At 41.6% G+C, this 18,857-nt stretch overlaps 1 pseudogene; it reads right to left on the bottom strand.

Moving 5' to 3' along the window:
• Positions 1-234: 234 nt before the first annotated feature.
• Positions 235-1,243, bottom strand: LOC127031124 (olfactory receptor 10A4-like; annotated as a pseudogene).
• Between the last annotated feature and the right edge of the window lie 17,614 nt (positions 1,244-18,857).

An 18,857-nucleotide genomic window follows, 5' to 3' on the forward strand; every position in this document is an offset into this window, starting at 1 on the left:
TTCAATTATCTTTACATCTGGTCAAAAGGTTCTGACTATCAAAAGTTTGACAAAAGTTTATGTATTTATTTGTTTATTTATTTATTTCATTTTAAAAAAAGTTTCTTTCCCATTTTCCAAACAGACTTAGAACAGGTCAAAGTTTTTCAAATGTCAAAATTCCAATTAAAAAAAGTGAATGTCATCGGAAGAAATTAAACAAAACATTTATGAATTTCCCTCATTCCCCTTGTTTTAACTAACTCTATCATTCATTCTCTGATTTCTCCAGTTGTGTGAAAAGAGACTCTTTTCTATTGTTTTTCTAAAGGCTCCCTTCACCTCTTTGTTCATCAGCATGTATATTATGGGGTTCAACACTGGGGTCACAACTGTGTACATGAGGGAAATCATTTGATCACTCTCTGGGGTGGAGATAGACTTGGGCCTCAGGTAGGTGAAAAGGGCCGTTCCATAGAACAAAGTCACCACCATGAGGTGGGAGGAGCAGGTAGAGAAGGCTTTACATCTTCCCTCTGCTGATGGCAGCTTGAGGATGGTGGAGATAATGCAGATATAGGACACGGTTATCAACAAAAAGGGCCCATGATGAACAAAACTAACACAGTCAAGACCACAATTTCTTTTTGGATGTGTCAGTGCATGCCATCTTTACCACCGGTGGAATGTCACAGAAGTAGAGGTGGATGTGGTTGGAGCCACAGAAGGGCAGGCTGAAGATCCACGTGGTCTGAACTACTTCCACCGAGATGCCGATGGTCCATGAAGCAGCCATGAGCTGTGCACACACCCGACCACTCATGATGGTTCTTTAGTGCAAGGGGTTGCATATGGCTGTGTAGCAGTCGTACTCCATGGCTGCAAGGAGGCAGCATTCTGTGAGGCCCAGGATGGTGAAGACATACATCTGTGCAGCGCAGCCCACAATGGTGATGGTCTTTTGCTCCACGAGAAGGTGAGGGAGCAGCTGAGGGACCACACTGCTGGTGTAGCAGACTTCCAAGAAGGACAGGTTCAGTAGGAAGAAATACATGGGGGTATGAAGTGATGGGTTTAGCTTTATAAGGAGGATAATGAGCAGATTCCCCATCAGAATGACCAGGTAGGAGAGCAGAAACACCAGAAACAGAAGGATTTGAAGGTAAGAAAGGTTTTCATACCTTGTAAGGTATGAAAACCCCACCAGGATGAACACATCAGAAATGGTCTGGTTCTCATCAGGCTCTCTCTCAGAATATGTCATCTGCAGGGGTGACAAAGAGAAAGATACTGGAGCTGAATCTGAAGAATACCATACATGTGCATATGAATCATACAATTCATACTGGTTTCCTATGTGTTGGGATGCTTCAGACAAAAACCTGCTGCAGTTCTGTATGTAACTGGACCCAATAATCATTGTAAACTGGTGTAGCTGCATTGGTATGACTGTGACGCTGCTCCCCATATTTTTCATAGTAATAGTATGATATGATTATGTCATAATCCTAATGTATTTTATTTAAAATAGGTTATATGGGGTATCATTAGAAAGGTTATGATTTACTGAATATGATTAGCTTATTAGTATGCATGTATCATTGTTGTATCTAAAGTTAGCAACATTGACTATACATCTGTACTACAAAAGTGTTTGCACCCGGGGAATGCCCACCAGACAGAATGCAATCAGTCTGGCTGGCTAGCTGGGAACAAGTCAAAGGACCATTAGGAAGAACAATAGGTCTTAGAAGATGCTAATCTCCCACCTTCCTGAGAAGCTTTCCAGGGATCCTACAAACTGCCTCTCATTTATGGCTGCTTTGACGCTACAGGGTCATGTGTTCAAGAAATGTGGTACTGGTTTCCATGACAAAACATCAGTATTTTTCCACTGAGGGGTATGGGAATCACATTGAAAGACAAAGGGTTCTGCCATATGTAAATCTTATTAAAGGCTGTGGGAGTGAGATAATCGAGGTTCATTCTTCACTGAATCCCCACCCAGGATGACTGCTGGAAACATCTAAGGAACAAAGATAAAGGGGGAGATAAGGACTGAGCCGAGGCTGAGAAGGTGTCTGACCTGTGAAAGAAATACCTGGGGTTTTAAGCTGCAAGCAAGAGCAGCTTGCTTTCAAGAACCTCTGCAATCTGCCAAATCAACATTTAGGGTGAGAAATTACTACTTGTAACCAGTTTCTTTAGTATATTAAGCTTATATTGCATTTTTGTTTTATTTGCTGGCTAATCATAGAATCGTAGAAGATTAGTATTGGAAGAGACCTCAGGAGGCCATCTAGTCCAACTCCCTGCTCAAAGCAGGACTAACATCAACTAGATCATCCCAGCCAGGGCTTTGTCAAGTCGAGCCTTAAAAACCTCTAAGGATGGAAATTCCACCACCTCCCTAGGTAAACCATTCCAGTGCTTCACCACCATCCTAGTGAAATAGTGTTTCCTAATATCCAACCTAGACCTCCCCCACTGCAACTTGAGACCATTGCTCCTTGTTCTGTCATCTGCCACCACTGAGAACAGCCTAGCTCCATCCTCTTTGGAACCCCCCTTCAGGTAGTTGGCTGTTCCTGATCACCTTTCTCTCCTCCTAGTGCTTCCAAATGGATTCCTTTCGGAGCTGCTCCATGATTTTTCCAGGGACTGAGGTGAGGCTGACCAGTCTGTAATTTTCCGGATTCTCCTTCTTCCCTGTTTTTAAAGATAAGCACTATATTTTCCAATTGTCCGGGACCTCCCCCCGATCTCCACAAGTTTTCAAAGATAATGGCCAATTGCTCTGCAGTCACATCAGCCAATTCCCTCAGCACCCTCAGATGCATTAGATCTGGACTCATGGACTTGTACATTTCTAGCTTTTTCTAAAATAGTGCTTTGGTCTGTTTGCTATCCCTCATAATCATTTAAAATCTTTTGTAGTTAATAAACTTGATTATGATGTCTCTAAAACCAGTTTGTGGAATTCATAACTGGGGGGCAAAAAGTTGTGCATATCTTCCTCTGCATCGAGGGAGGGGGTGAATTTCAATGAGCTTATGCTGTACAGTTCTCTGTGTTTTCTTTCAATTTTGGGTTTACACTTGGGGGGGGGGGGGTGTACTTGAGTGCTGGGCAATTCCCTAGCTGAAGCTTCCCATGCAGGTCTGATTTCAGTGTCTGTTTCGTTCCACAGCTGGGTGGGGCCCAACCTGCGTGTGTGCTGGAGGAGGCTTGAGGGCCCGGCTCAGCAGCACAGTGTAAGGGAGCCCAGGCTGGTGGAACAGGTGGGCTGAGTGTTACCCCAGTACATCAGGTGGCACCCCTGGGGGGAGGGCAACCCATCACAATGTCCACTTTGACACCAGTGGAAATACAACTGATTTCCAACAGATGGGGGTCTGATAAATTTACTCTAAAGGAGCTGCATCAGTTTATACCAGCAATGGAGGCATACCAGTTTCCAGCATCAGGGGTTCTGTTCTTCCTCTTCAAAAACATTTATTTTCTGTCTACATGAAAATTCAAAAGGGGATCATGCTTTTCTTTCTTTCTTTTTCTTTCTTTCTTCTTTCTACAGCCACATTTATCAAATAAGATTTCTCAAATGAGAGCAAATTCTGAGCTCATTCGGATCTTAAACACAGGAATTCTTACACGAATGCAAATATTCCAACTGCAGTTACAATTCACATAAATGAGGACTACTCACATGAGTAACTGGTGCTGCTGGGCCCAATATCATTGAAGCCCTTGAAGAATGAGAAGCATGATAAATGCTGAAAACTATGGGGGATTTTGGCCTTTTGTGTACTATTAAATGTTATTCTTCCCTAAATATTAGAGAACAATTTCAATAATTCCTGCCTTTGTCATCACAGCATCCAAAATGCATTTGTTTCTCTCAACATACAAAATAAGAGGTAGGGCCAGTTCCTTTGCTGGGGTAAATCTTAATAGATTCATGAGTATAAAAAAGTTCTATACTGCTTTAAACCAGTGGAGGATCTTTGTCTAATCACCTTGCTACAAAGAATTTTGGAAGAAAAAAGATCCTACAATGTACAAAGAGACAGTTTCCACAGATGTATTACTTCTAGGTTGTTTGTTGACAAGAAACTTCCTAATAAAGGCATGGCACTGAAATGACAGAGTTGAAATAAAAATGAGCAATAACAAATATTATATTTTGCATACCCTTAGCACCTTCAATATGTGCTATCAAAACAACATGTCAAAGAATAGTGAGCTACTAAGGGGGAAACTGGGAATGATTGGGGTGAAGAGACTGGGTTTACACAGCGAGTCATCATTCCTGATACCTGAGACTCTGCCATAACCACAGAACCATTCTCCTGGAAATTGAACACACTCAAACACTCACACACATCCAATGAAATAGAGAAAATTAAATCCAAGAACCAAAGCACAATGTAGTGCGCACTATGCAGAGTGCACAATTTAAAACAAAAGAGAATGTTTTTCTCTAAATAGGGAGCCTTGGAGAAGAGGTGGGAGTTCTTTAGCCTCTCTTAAGACCTACTTTGGGGAACCTCTATTGGTGTTTGTGAATATTTTCCTCAGCACGACCATTGTAGTACATGTAGAGTTGGCTGGAAAATGGAATTTCCATCTCATGGGAAATTCCAATATTCCAATATATATTTTCATCCTGAATCTATACAAAAAGTTGAAATAGTGAAAACCTTAATTTCGATTCAAAGAGTCCACATGATATTGAATGGAAAATTGAAAACTGCCATTAACATCAATGTTTTATCATGGAAAACATCAATATTGATTAAACTATTTTTTCAGAAGGAATTTGGATTTATTTCTTTATTTAATGGCTGACATTTGGAGGGGCTCTATATAAATGTAGAAATTTACTCACCATTAGGATAAGTTCTATAAAGATGCTTGTCACTGGCAGTTGAGTAATATTTTCTGAGCTCTTCAAGGCATCTGGACTCTCCATTAGTATACAGGAGGACATGAAAGCAATTAAAGAAGCATACATTATGTGGAAGAAGGTTTGAGAAAAATTCAGCTAAAAATACTGCCATTTAACTCTTGGGCAGCAGGTGCAGAGCACGTGCCATGGTCGGATGCTGAGAGTGGACTTTCTTATTAGAAGAGATCTGACTGGATCTTCCCAGCCAACTATATTCAATTCAAACACAAGAACCACTTCAAGAAACAACATTCCACTCACATTCACTGGGTGATGATAACACTTGAGGAATAGAGGGAGTAAGGATGAGAGGAGGGAGAAGCAAGAAACATCAGTGATAACAGAACAACAACAAAAATAAGTACAGTCATGGCATGATGATGAGCATGTTTGGTGCTTATTTATCACTTGGGTGGACACTATGGAATTACGGGACCAGAACTTCACCTGGTGTAAATTAGCATAACACCACTGAAGTCAAGCTCACAACCTGACCCATGATTATTAAACTAGATGTATTCAGAATAATAGATTCAGACATGAATAGATCAATGTATATATTAATAGATAGATAGATAGATAGATATGAACATGGACACAACCCATGTGCTCAGACATACATTAAGATTCTCTGCCCATGTATGGAAAATTCAAATGAAGAAACCAATGACATGATCTTGCTCACATTGCAGACTGGGGCACTGCACCCATGGACTTCAGTGGGAGGATGGTTGGGGCCTTAATTAATTCATTTATAACCTACCTTGTTTAAGCAGAGTAGTTCTATCTCCTAGCTACAAGCACAAAATGTGTTGAAGGAAACAGAAGTGTTTTTATTTCATTCACTGGCTTCTGGGACCTAGACCCTGAAGGAAATTTCTTGTAATATTCCTCAGAGGAAGAACAATTCTGCATCATACTGAAACAAAAAATTCACTAGGGCAATAATTTCAGAGGAGATGGTATCATCATCGTCATGATCACGTATTTTCTAGATGAAAATTGTAATGAGATTTACTAAATGGGGTAAGTTGTATAATACTATTTTGTCTGGAAAGAGGAATGATTTGCCCAACGCACTTACTAAGGAAGTCTCAAGTGATTGGCCCAGTGCCACACACTGACTCAGTGATTCAGATGCTTTGAAAACCATGCTTTTCCTGCTTCAGAGCTCTGTGCTCTAAACATTTGACCACACCACTACTTACTCACTGTTACGAGTATCCAACTTGAATCATTAGGCTGAATTTTGTGGCAACAAAAATGATTAGGGGGCTGGAGTATATGACTTATGAGTAGAGGCTGAGGCAACTGGGATTGTTTAGTCTGCAAAAGAGAAGAATGAAGGGGGATTTGATAGCTGCTTTCAACTAGTCTGAAAGGGGGTTCCAAAGAGGATGGATCTGGACTGTTCTCAGTGGTACCAGATAACAGAACAAGGAGCAATGGTCTCAATTTGCAGTGGGGGAGGTTTAGGTTGGATATTAGGAAAAACTTTTTCACTGGGAGAGTGGTGAAGCACTGCAATGGGTTACCTAGGGAGGTGGTGGAATCTCTTTCCTTAGAGGTTTTCTAAGGTCCGACTTGACAAAGCCCTGGCTGGGATGATTTAGTTGGGAATTGGTCCTGCTTTGAGCAGGGGATTGGACTAGATGACCTCCTGAGTTCCCTTCCAATCCTGGTATTCTATGATTCTAACACAACGAGTCAGGGGCAGAGTCAGTAACAACACCCAAGGCTCATGACTCCAGTTCCCTGACGTTCAGATTATGTGCCATACTCCCATCTCAGACCCATGATTAGAACGCAGGAGATCTGATTCCCAATTCCCACTATTCTAAACATTATACCCCACTCCCCTCCCAGAGCTGGGAACAGAACCCGGGATTCCTCATTCTGAGACTCTACTGCTCTTGCCAAAGGGTCCATTTCCCTTCTTGAGGACCAGATACAAAGTCTTTAGAAGTCACTGGGACTATTCACTTTGACAAAGTTTGCAGTGGAATCAGAATCAGGACTAGTTCACAGGAGCAGTAAAATAAACTCTTATGTGGAAGCTGAGAGGTGCTAGGGGGTAGTTTGCTTCAGGGAATGGGGTGATGGGCTCAGCTGGGAGCACTCTCATTTCTTAGACAGTTCTGACCCCATTTCTCCAGTACAGCCATAGGGGGCTGAGGCTGTGCTACAATGAGTGAGGTGGGGTGCTCAGTTTGGGGCAATCTTCCCCCTTAGTCACTGTTGCTAGCAATATCCCAGTCTAGCAGGCACGGGCCTGGAGGATGTTCTCAGGTTGATGGATCTCAATGTCCCAGTTCAGCAGTAGGGGTGGCTGTACTGCAGGGAAGAGGATGGATGACTCATTAAGGGACATTCTCCTCTGTGCGTCAGTACTAACCCCAGTGCTCCAGCATAGATCCAAGGGATGACACAATGCAAATTGCTCAGTGGGGTCTCACTTCGGGGGGGCACTCTTTTCTCTTGGTCCATGCTGATCTCCTGAGCCTGAGCCAGGCACCACGTGGCCCTGTGCTGCAAGAAGTTGGGTGAGATGCTCAGCAGTGGACCTGCTCCCATATAAATGGCTGCTTATCACAGTGCCCCAGAATGGTGCTTGGGGGCCTTATGCTGCAGGGAGGGAGTAGGGTGGATCAGCAGGGGGCACTCTCCCCTCGGAGTTGGTGATGACCCACAAGGACCCATCCCAGTGAAAGGTCATGCTGTTTCTGGTTGAAGTTATATCTTTTGGATGATCTGTAGATTAAGGATCTTTCCTGACCACTTGTTGTCATCAACAAATCCTTGGTGCTGTTCACAAGAAGAAGAGACAGCAAGGGCATGTGCACACACAAAGTGAGCATGGCTCATTCTATTCAACAGGGTGGGGGGGGCAGCCATACACACACACACACACACACACACACACACACACACACACACACATTGAGCAGGGCTTCCCATTCCCTTGTGGTTACCTATCTGCTGTTTGCAACACTCATCATTATGACAAAACTATAAACAGAACCTTGTGATGTTTTGTGACTTAAAGCTGTCTTATGAAGGGAGACTCAAAGAGATTGGCTTGTTTAGCCTAACCAAACGAAGGCTGAGGGGAGACATGATTGCTCTCTATAAATATATCAGAGGGTTAACACTAGGGAGGGAAAGGAATTATTTAAGCTTAGTACCAATGCAGACAAAAGAATAAATGGATATAAACTGGCCATCAGGAAGTTTAGACTTGAAATTAGATGAATGTTTCTAACCATTAGAGGGGTGACATTCTGGAACAGCCTTCCAAGGGAAGTAGTGGGGGCAAAAGACATACCTGGCTTTAAGACTAAGCTTGATAAGTATATGGAGGGGATGGTATGTTGGGATCGCCTAATTTTGGCAATTAATTCATCTTTGATTATTAGTAGGTAAATACGCCCAATGGTCTGTGATGGGATGTTAGATGGGGTGGGATCTGAGTTAGTACAGATAATTCTTTCCTGGGTGTCTGGCTGGTGAGTCTTGCCCACATGCTCAGGGTTTAGCTGATCACCATATTTGGTGTCTGGAAGGAATTTTCCTCCAGGGCAGATTGGCAGAGGCCCTGCGTTTTTTTGCCTTCCTCTGCAGCATGGGGCACGGGTCACTTGCTGGAAGAGTCTCTGCACCCTGAAGTCTTTAAACCATATATTGAGGACTTCAAAAACTCAGCATAGGTTAGAGATTTATTACAGGAGTGGGTAGGTGGGATTCTGTGGCCTGCATTTGCAGGAGGTCAGACTAGACGATCATAATGGTCCCTTCTGACCTTAAAGTCTATGAGTCTACTGTTTACTTCCTTATGCCAACTCATTGAGCAACTGCTCCTGTTCAGGCTAGAAGGCCTTCTACTTAAGCTAATTGCTTAAGCTATTCTTGTATGCAATGCTGATGTAGCTGTCTGGGTCCCAGGATACTAGAGAGACAAAGTGGGTGACGTAATATCTTTTCCTGGACCAACTTCTGTTTCTCTCACCAACAATAATGGATATTACCTCACCCATCTTGTCTGTCTAAGTAATTTTTATAAGTCTAGACTTATAGATCTTTTGCGTTTCTGTTATCTGTTCCTCACCCCTTTATCCTTTACATACTATATAACTATCATCATTGCATGGCTATATGCTCACTTCATGGGCTACAAGTCACACACACATACATGCCCGCACAGAGTTTCTATTTTGCAAAAGGTGTTTATTCCTTCCTGCCTTAATCATCTGTTTAATACTGTTCATGGCATTATACATTCTGCATCCCAGAGGTGCCTCCATTTCAGTGGTCTGGTACAAGGACCACCAGATATATTTTTCTTTTACGTTCAATTTGATGCCTGGCTAAAGTGCTCTGTGGGCCTGTGTGATGAAACTCAACACAATGTGAGACAGAAGAGGTCAGATGAGATAATCTAGAGGTCCCTTTTGTCCTTAAACTCTGTGACTCTCTGACGATATTGAATACACCAGTGATATGTGACCCTAAGCATCTGGGATGAAGCAAGCACAGATATGGTAGAAGTGAATCTTAAAGACAAACATATGGAATCTCTCACTGCCAAACAGCCCCAGAAGAGCAAAAGTGATTATCTCGTGTTTTTTCAAAGACACAAACTACAGCACTAACTCTGTAGGGAAATGTTGTTAGGCAACAACTACAGGCAGTTGCATCATCCTTGTTGCTCTACATGAAATGTCCATTCAACAGCAGTGGGAACTGGGGTCTCCTGATACCTGAAACTGTGCCATAGCCACAGAACCATTCTCCTGGAAATTCAGCACACACACACACAAATATACACACACACACAGAGGAAAGGGCTCATCCCCTTCAATGGGGGCAGCAGACAAATACATGTGCACACACATACATTCAATGGGAATCAAAGACAGAAAATTAAATCAAACAACTGAAGCAAACTCTAGTGGTGCACTATGCAGAGAGAACTACACAGAACAATTTTAAACAAAAAGGAATGATGTTCTCTAAATAGAGAGACTTGGTGAAGAGGTGGGAATTCTTCTGCCTTTCTTAAGAGCTGCTTTAGAGAACCTGTATTGACACGAGTGCTCATTCTCCAATACGCTTTGTCATGGTATAATTCCCCAATCTGAACCTTAGCGTCCAAAAGATGGGGTACCAGCATGAATTCCTCTAAGCTCAATTACCAGCTTAGAACCTGTAGCGCTGCCACCCACCGGGAATTCCAGTGCCTGGTACACTCTGGTCCCCCCAAAACCTTGCCTGGGGCCCCCCGAGACCCAGTCCCTCTGGATCTTAACACAAGGAAAGTAAACCCTTTCCCTCACCATTGCCTCTCCTAGGCTTTTCCTCCCTGGGTTACCCTGGAAGATCACTGTGATTCAAACTCCTTGAATCTTAAAACAGAAAGGAAAATTCACCTTCCCTCCTCCTTCTCTCTCCCCCTCCAGACTCTCCCTGAGAGAGAAAGTAATCCTAACACAGAGAGAAAATTAACCTTTCTCTCCCCCTTCCCTCCTTTCTCCCCATCAATTTCCTGGTGGATCCAGACCGAGTCCCCTGGGGTCTCACCAGAATAAAAAAACAATCAGGTTCTTAAACAAGAAAAGCTTTTAATTAAAGAAAGAAAAACCAGTAAAAATTATCTTTGTAAATTTAAGATGGAATATGTTACAAGGTCTTTTAGCTATAGACACTGGGAATACCCTCCCAGCCTCAGTATACAAGTACAAATTAAAATTCTTTCAGCAAAATACAATTTTGAACTCCTTCCGGCCAAATACACATTTGCAAATAAAGAAAACAAACATAAGCCTAACTTGCCTTATCTACCTAGTACTCACTATTCTGAACTTATAAGAGCCTGTATCGGAGAGATTGGAGAAAAACTTGGTTGCATGTCTGGTCCCTCTGAGCCCCCAGAATGAACAACAACCAAAATCTAACAGCACACACAAAAACTTCCCTCCTTCAAGATTTGAAAGTATCCTGCCCCCTGATTGGTCCTCTCGTCAGGTGACAGCCAGGCTCACTGGTTTTGTTAACCCTTTACAGGCAAAAGAGATATGAAGTACTTCTGTTCTAGTAACCCCTACTATCTGTTTATGACACGCCTGTTAGTCTATAAGGTGCCACAGGACTCTTTGCTGCTTATATTGACATTTGTGAGTACTTTCCTCAACACAAGCATTGCAGTAAATATAGAGCTGGCTGGAAAATGGAGTTTTCATCTCATGGCATATTCCAATATTCCAATATTTGTTTTCACCTTGAATTGATATGAAAGTTGAAATATCAAAAATCCTAAATTTTGATTTAGAAGCGTCAATATGAAATATAACAGAAAATTGATAACTGTCCTCAACATCAACATTTTCAAATGGAAAACTCATAGAAAGCTGGGCATGTGGGAGATGATTTTGTAGGTGTGCTCAGTGGCTGCTTATGGGATTGGGTCCCATTCAAAAGCCAGATGTGAGAGATGAGGCATGTGGCCTGCTCACCTTATAGCTCGGCTTGGCAGCATGCAATTTCTATTTTTTACATTTTTGACAGATAATATCAATGTTTATTTTTAAGCATTTCTCAGAATTTTTTATTTTTGTTTAAATTTGCAAAGAGAATTATGGGGACATCAGAAAATGGTGGTCTCAGATAATAATTATTTAATGATGGTAGATATTGAGATTCAAAAAGTTAAAGCAGTGATTTTCAAATGTTTATATTGGTGACTCCTTTCACATAGCAAACCTCTGAGTGTGACTCGCCCCTTATAAATTGAACACACTTTTTAATATATCTAACACCATTATAAATGCTAGAGAGAACACAGGGTTTGGGGTGGAGGCTGACAGCTCGCGACTCCCCACATAATAACCTCACGACCCCTGGAGGGCTCTCGACACCCAGTTTGAGAGCCCCTGAGTTAAATCTTTAAAATAGTTAAAACACAAATAGTCAACATCACATGTCAACATATACAAAGTAAATATCCTCAAATGAAACTCTAAGAAGTTCTCAAGCAGCATTGTTCTTGCTTTGCCTATTAATACATTTTAATTGCCATTGATGGAAATAATGGTTCTTCAGTTTGTGTCTATGGTGAAATCAATGTTTACTAAAATTTACCCACAGAAATCTAAATCTTCCGAGCCTTTCTATAAGTTTTAGCCCCTTGGTCAAAGCATTGATCTGGAATGTGGAAGAGCTAGTTCATGTCCCTCCTCAGGCATCGGAGGAGAAACAATTCCAACAAGTCTCCCTTCTTTCAGGAAAATTCTGTAACCTGTGAGTTATGGAATATTCTGATGTGGGCCTTCCCCAGTCTCTCCTCTGGATGCTCTTGCACTCTGGATAAATAATTAGAACAGAGGCACACAGATGTATGCCCTAACTATGGCCCTACAGAGTCATTCTCACTCTCTATATCTCTGACCTACTAACTGTTCCACCGTGGATAAATACTTAAATAGTCATTGGGCCAGAGAGAGTTAAAATTAATATCAGTGATCCAGATTCACCATTGGAACGCCTTGCAATAAGATATCAATGAGCCTAGAGAGATTCAGAATGGTACTGGATAACTAGATGAATAAGGAGACAATAAGAATTAAAAAAATAAAAATATAAAAAAAGCCCAATAAATACTTCACATCATAAGTGAATCTAGACTGGAAGATACAGAAACCTTTGTTCTTCAGAGTATATATAAACCTCTGAGTGATGGAGACTAGCATTAAATTTTCCCAGTGTGCAAGTTCTTTCATAATTACACAATTCAAATTTTCTCCCACCATCATCTGAGGCATCTATTATTGGCCTATATCACAGAGAGGAGATGATAGATTATTGGTCTGATCTATTCTGGAAATCTATTCTGGCTGCCTAGAAATCTATTTCTTCATAATACCTTGTGGCTTTTCTCCAAAGCTAGAAACTACAATTTATTTTTTAATCCTAATATATTTTTGCCAGCAGATCAGAATGCAGAATCCTCAGTGCAACAACCTTGAATCCCTATTATTCCGCTATTGGCTAGAGCTCCAAGTGCTTTGGGGCCCCTGGCTGAAACTGATGCATGTCTAAAAAGGAAGGAATTTGGGGAAGTGGGCAAGAAGTCTGGGATTCCTTACAAAGCAGAAGAGAGATAGGTGCCCAACTCCCACTGAATGTCAAAGGAAGTTGTGCACCTAAAGCCTTTAGCACCCTTTGATAATCCCATGCATGACACCAGTTCATTTCTCTTGATAATTAACTGCTCTGTGCCAAAGCAAGGAAATAGCACTATCAAATATCTCTATCTTAGCTCATGTTCCACTGCTTGGCTTCCTTCTCGCCAGCTCTCTGCATGTGTGACTCCAGGCCGAAACCTTCAGGGGAGCAGTAACTCCAATCAGCTGCCAAGATAGTGTCATCATTGGGTGTAGGTGACCTCTCATGTAAGGGAAAGCTAAGATTCTAGTTGGCTTGACCTCCAGCCTTTCTTACAAGGTACTAGATGCTGCAAATGTCTCCAAATCCTATTGAAATCTGGGGATTTGACAGAGCTCTTTGCCTGGCAGTATAAAATAATTTCCCAGGAAGGGCTAGATAATGGGATACTAGGGTTGATCAGAGCTATTGATTAATTCATTGATTCAGATTTACACAAGAACAACACCTATCCAAGGGCCTAAGGACCACATTTTTCAACACATTTAGGAGCCTAGTGGGATTTTCAAAAGCTTGTAGGCACCCAACAGCTACCCTAAGGGATCATTAATTCTACAGTAAAACCTTAGCAGCAACAAATGATCCTTTCAGCAAGAAGTCAGCCAGCCAGCAACTTCTCTGCCTCTCCATATCTTCATCACATGTCAAACCAGTGTCTTCATGAACATGCCTGGAAGGTCTCAAAATTTGTGGTCTTTTGGTCCAAAGTGAGGAGCAAGTTCTAACGTCCTGGAGTTCTCACAGCGAACATCCTGCCAGCACCCCATCTCTCTTTTAGACTGAGGAACCAGAATGGATGCCTCTTATGACCACAGCTGCCATTCATCTGGTGATTCCTGAGATGGGATATATGCACCTAAAAGTGGCAGGTTGAGTGCAGGAAGTCTTGGAAATCACACAATAAGCAGAGATTTAGATATGAATGGACAAAATGTATTCCCAGTGCAGGCAGGTCCACTAGGGATCTATTAACCCAATGGCATTGGCCCACATTTATAGCTATTCACAAGTGCATGGTGCCCAGCTTGGTGTTCTGTGAGTCTGATTTTCAGAGTATCTGAGCACTGGTGAATCTAGCAGAAGTGAGTGACACCTGTGTATGAAGCTAGTTATTCGGAGCCTGAGGTGCCCAATATCAGCAGAGCATGAGTGCAGAGTGGGTGTATAATGCTGCTGGATCTGAATGGAATAATCTCTCACACAATTTTCCCTCACCTTGCACAGTCACGAATGACAGAGAAAACACAAGGCAGGAACACTCACATCGCTTAAAAAAACAAACAAACAAACAAACAAAAAACCAGAAGCAACAGATTACACAGATGTTAAAGAAACTAAACTCACCTGAGGTCTTTTTGCCGAGTGCAGATCACGTGAGGATTTCAAACTGACGTGCAGTTTCTGTACACATGCAGGTGACAAGACCTTCTATCCCTAAAAAAAGCACATCAAATTAGCCTAACTCTGAATAGGCAAATCCTGCTAAATACAAAGGGATATGAATGGATGTAGATCTGACAGAGAAACTTAATCTTTATCGAGATGAATAAGAGCCTTCTTTTATTTTAATCCAAGAGGACTCACTTATACCAAGAGAATGGATGGTGTAACATTCTGTTACCTTTAGGATTTGATCCCTGAAGTTCACTCTGCCTAACAATCTGTGTCACTCATTCACCAACACTTAATGCCACATATGTTTGTGTACAATGAGGGACAGATCTTCCTCGGGTGTCAACCACCTTCAGAAAAGAGCTACCAGAATGAACTGAGGTCTGGAAAACTAGTCTTATAACAAGGAACTTAATCTATTTATTTTACTAAAGAGAAGGTTAAGAGGTCACTTTTATCATGCAGATGTTATTAAGCTTGGGACAGGAATGACTGGGTCCCTGTTATGCTGCAGATAAGAGAAGATGATCATAATGGTTCTTTCTGGCTTTAAATCTATGAATATACAAAGTTTATTGAGGAAGATCCTAAATAAAGTTCTGACCTTTACTTCATCTTATTCACATTAATTATTTAGGCTGTGGTTTTCCAAAGTAACTAATGAAGCCAAAGACTCAATTCTGATTGAAATTCAATGGCTATTGGGTGCCTAACTCCCTTAGACTCCTCTGAAAACCCCAGCCTAAACTCTTTACCATATACAATATAAAATGGGATCTGGAACTCCTAGCATAAAGATGAGTGTTCAGTGTCAACAGGTTAGATTGCTGAGTAGATTAAGATCAGCAGGGCAACAACATTCATGTTGGCTATAAAGCACTGGACCATAGGATCATTCCCACCATCTCTCTGGCTCAATGCATATTTAATAATATCTCCAATGTGGAAGAGTTTTAACAAGAGAAATTCAAAGATATACACATCCAGGTATTCCAGAGCCCAGTGGGTAGAACACTCAGCCGAGAGGCAGGGAACCCTTATTCAAATATCTTCTCCTCAGGCCAAATGGGAAATTCAACTGGAATAGCCAACATCTTGGGTGAGTTGCCTAATCACTGGACTAAAGGGTATGAAGGAGGTTATAGTTATGTCTTTCCTGTCCCTCCAGCTATTTTGTGTGGAGTTAGGTGTGTTTCCAGACTGGGACCCACAGGCCAGATAGGCGAGTGCAGCATGCTGGGGATTAAACATGAGATTGGAGTCCAGGTGTCTGCTTGATGCAGCAGTGTACACGTTCAGAAGCAGAAACTAAAGTACCTAGGGGACTTTCACAGCAAAAATGTAGGTGCTGAGTTAGTTTAGGCACCTACAAAGTGGGGCAGCAGCCATGTGGGGTTTCATGGCTTGCAGCAGTGCCTAAAACTGGGATATTGGCACCTAAGTCTCTTTGTGAATCTGGGTGCATGTGCCTCCAAGACAATTGCTAGAGAACACTGCTATCATTGATGCCCTGAAGGGACATACAGGCTGGGATTCTTAAAGGTGGCTAACTCACTTAGTCCCCACTGAACAGTCCAGGCTAACAATTATCTTCTGAACTGCAGAGTCCTTCCCTTAGCAATTCTTCCTTTATTAATATCTAGGGGAAAAATTTTAAACAACATTTTTGTCTGCACTCACGCTTACTTTCATTGATGCAAATCAGAGTCTAAGCTGAACTCCAATCCAAGTAATTGAGAAAAGAGACCAACATTTGGGCTCAATCCTGAAAGCCTTGAAGTCTGTATATGGAGAGACTGGTTCTCCTCTCTCTTACTTCAACTCTTATTCTTTGCACTATGAGATTGCCAAAAAAATCTTCATCAGAATCAGGCTCCCATTGTGCTGGGCTCTATACAAATATATACTAGGACATGGTCCATAATTACATGCATTACAGTCGTGTCTAGAAGCCCCAGTTGAGAACAGGACCCTATTGTGTTGGACAAACACATAGGAAAAGACAATCTCTATCTCACACTTTTGTCAATCTAGATAGACAAGATAGACAAAGATTGAGAGGGGAAACAGATGCAGAGAGAGGAAGTGACTGGTCAGCAGCAGAACCAGAACTCAGGAGTAGAACCAAGGTCTTCCGAATTCTACTTACTAGACTAAACTCTATCTCAATAAACTATGCTTCAAGCCTGTCTTAAGACAGGCCATTCATAGCTCAAAGGAAATAATTTAATTAGCTTTTCTGAGAGTTGGATCAGGCCCTAACTGGACAAAGCATAAGAATGTATCTAAGTATGCTGCTGGAAATCTGTGTCCGTTGCTGGTGTTCACAATTAAAGAAGGATGTTGCTAAATTGGAGAAGGTTCAGAGAAAAGTCCTGAAAATGATTAAAGGATCGTAAAATATACCTTATAGAGATAGACTTGAGGAGGTCAGTCTATTTAGTTTAAGAAAGAGAAAGTTAAGGGATGAGTTGGTTACAGTCTTTAAATATCTACATGGAGAACACATATTTAATAATGGGCTATTCCATCTAGCAGAGAAAGGTCTAACTTGATCCAGTGGCTGGAAGTTGAAGCTAGACAAATTCAGACTGGAAATAAGGTGTAAGATTTAATAAAGTAATTAACCACTGTAGAAATTACAAAAGGTCATGGTAGATTCTCCATCAAGGGAAATTTTTAAATCAAGATGGGATTTTTTTCTAAAAGATCTGTTCTAGGAATTATTGTGGAGAAGTTCTATGGCCTATGCACTCCAGGATGACTAGGTGATCACAATGGTCCCTTCTGACCTCGGAATCTCTGAATCCATTAATGTATATGGCACCTCTTTTGTATCTCAAGCAGGATTAAGGAGTGAGGTTGTGCTTCTGTCAGGGACAAGCATTTCTTTGGCTTTTAGTGTTTCTTATACCTTCCCCCATTCCCACCCTACCCGCCTCACCCGTTTTGACTGGTTGCTTGATCTTATCTAGGAAAAGGAGTTGAGGCAGGACTGTCCTTCTAGTGTATACTCATATACTGAACTCCCACTCTACCCAGCAACACTGCAGCTCTATCTCTTATCTCCTTTCACCTCATCTTTTTGTGGGCAGACATAACACACGGTGTCTTTATTCTTTGTTCACCAGGATATAAGTGCTTTAAGGATATAAAAATATCAAATGTCAAATGGGTAAAAAAGATGCAAAATATAAGCAGACATACAGTCCTGAATAGTACATTTTCATTACTAATACTCTTAACACCTGCTTTCTTCACATAACATCCAGGGCCCCATTTCAGCACCTAATTCCCTTAGGCCCTTTAGGAAGAATGTCTTAAGATTAAGACCCTAGAGTAAAATATAATAATTTTAACTGATCTAACTTTGACACTTTTTTCCTAATGTAGATACACGGCAAAATCATGTAGCTTGATTTATCTCGTGGAGTTGTGGCTAGGCTAAAAATCAAGTGAAAATTTGGGTTTACCTAGCATGCATTAGCTCGAACTATACTCAATGCCAATTCAAGTTCAGTCTAAATCTCTAGTGTTGGGATTCGTTGCGCTTTGATTTTCAAATTTAATGCTACTCAAATTCGAAAGCTTACATTGCTTTAAGTAGAAATAAATCAAGGATGGATATCAACATAATGAGCCAGGTCCTCAGCTGGTGTAAATTGAAATAGTTCAACTGAAGCCAACTGAGATACACCTGTTTATGGCACCTAATATTTTGGCCCTATAAACTGTTTGCATGAGTGCATTTATCTAGACCAGGGATAAGCAACCTTTGCATGCGGCCCATCAGGGACATTCACTGGCAGGCTGGGATAGTTTGTTTACCTTCAGCAACCACAGATTCAGCCGATCACAGCTCCCACTTGCCATAGTTCGCTGTTCCAGGCCAATGGGGGCTGCAGGACACAGTGGCCAGCACATCCCTGGGCCCGTGTCTCTTCCCACATCCCCCATTGACCTCAAAATGTGAACCATGGCCTGCGATTGGCTGAATCTGCAGATGCTGAAGGTAAACAAACCATCCCAGGCTGCCAGCAGATCTTCCTGATGGGCTGCATGCCAAAGGTTGCTGATCCCTGATCTAAACTAAATTGATTGCCAATTGTGTATCAGTGTCAACAAGTTGAAAGAACTCAAAATATCTAGATAGTGCAGTCCCCACAATTCTTCGATTTATATTATAATTTTATTGAAAAAAGATAAAACCTAGAAATGGTTACATTGCATGAGAAACTTGAATTTTCCCTAGTGTTCTTGTCAGAGCAGTTTTCACATTTTTATTTTTCAAGCTGTAGATGATGGGGTTCAACATCGGGTT

The sequence above is a fragment of the Gopherus flavomarginatus genome, chromosome 11 (assembly GCF_025201925.1).
Source record: "Gopherus flavomarginatus isolate rGopFla2 chromosome 11, rGopFla2.mat.asm, whole genome shotgun sequence".
Lineage (NCBI taxonomy): Eukaryota > Metazoa > Chordata > Testudines > Testudinidae > Gopherus > Gopherus flavomarginatus.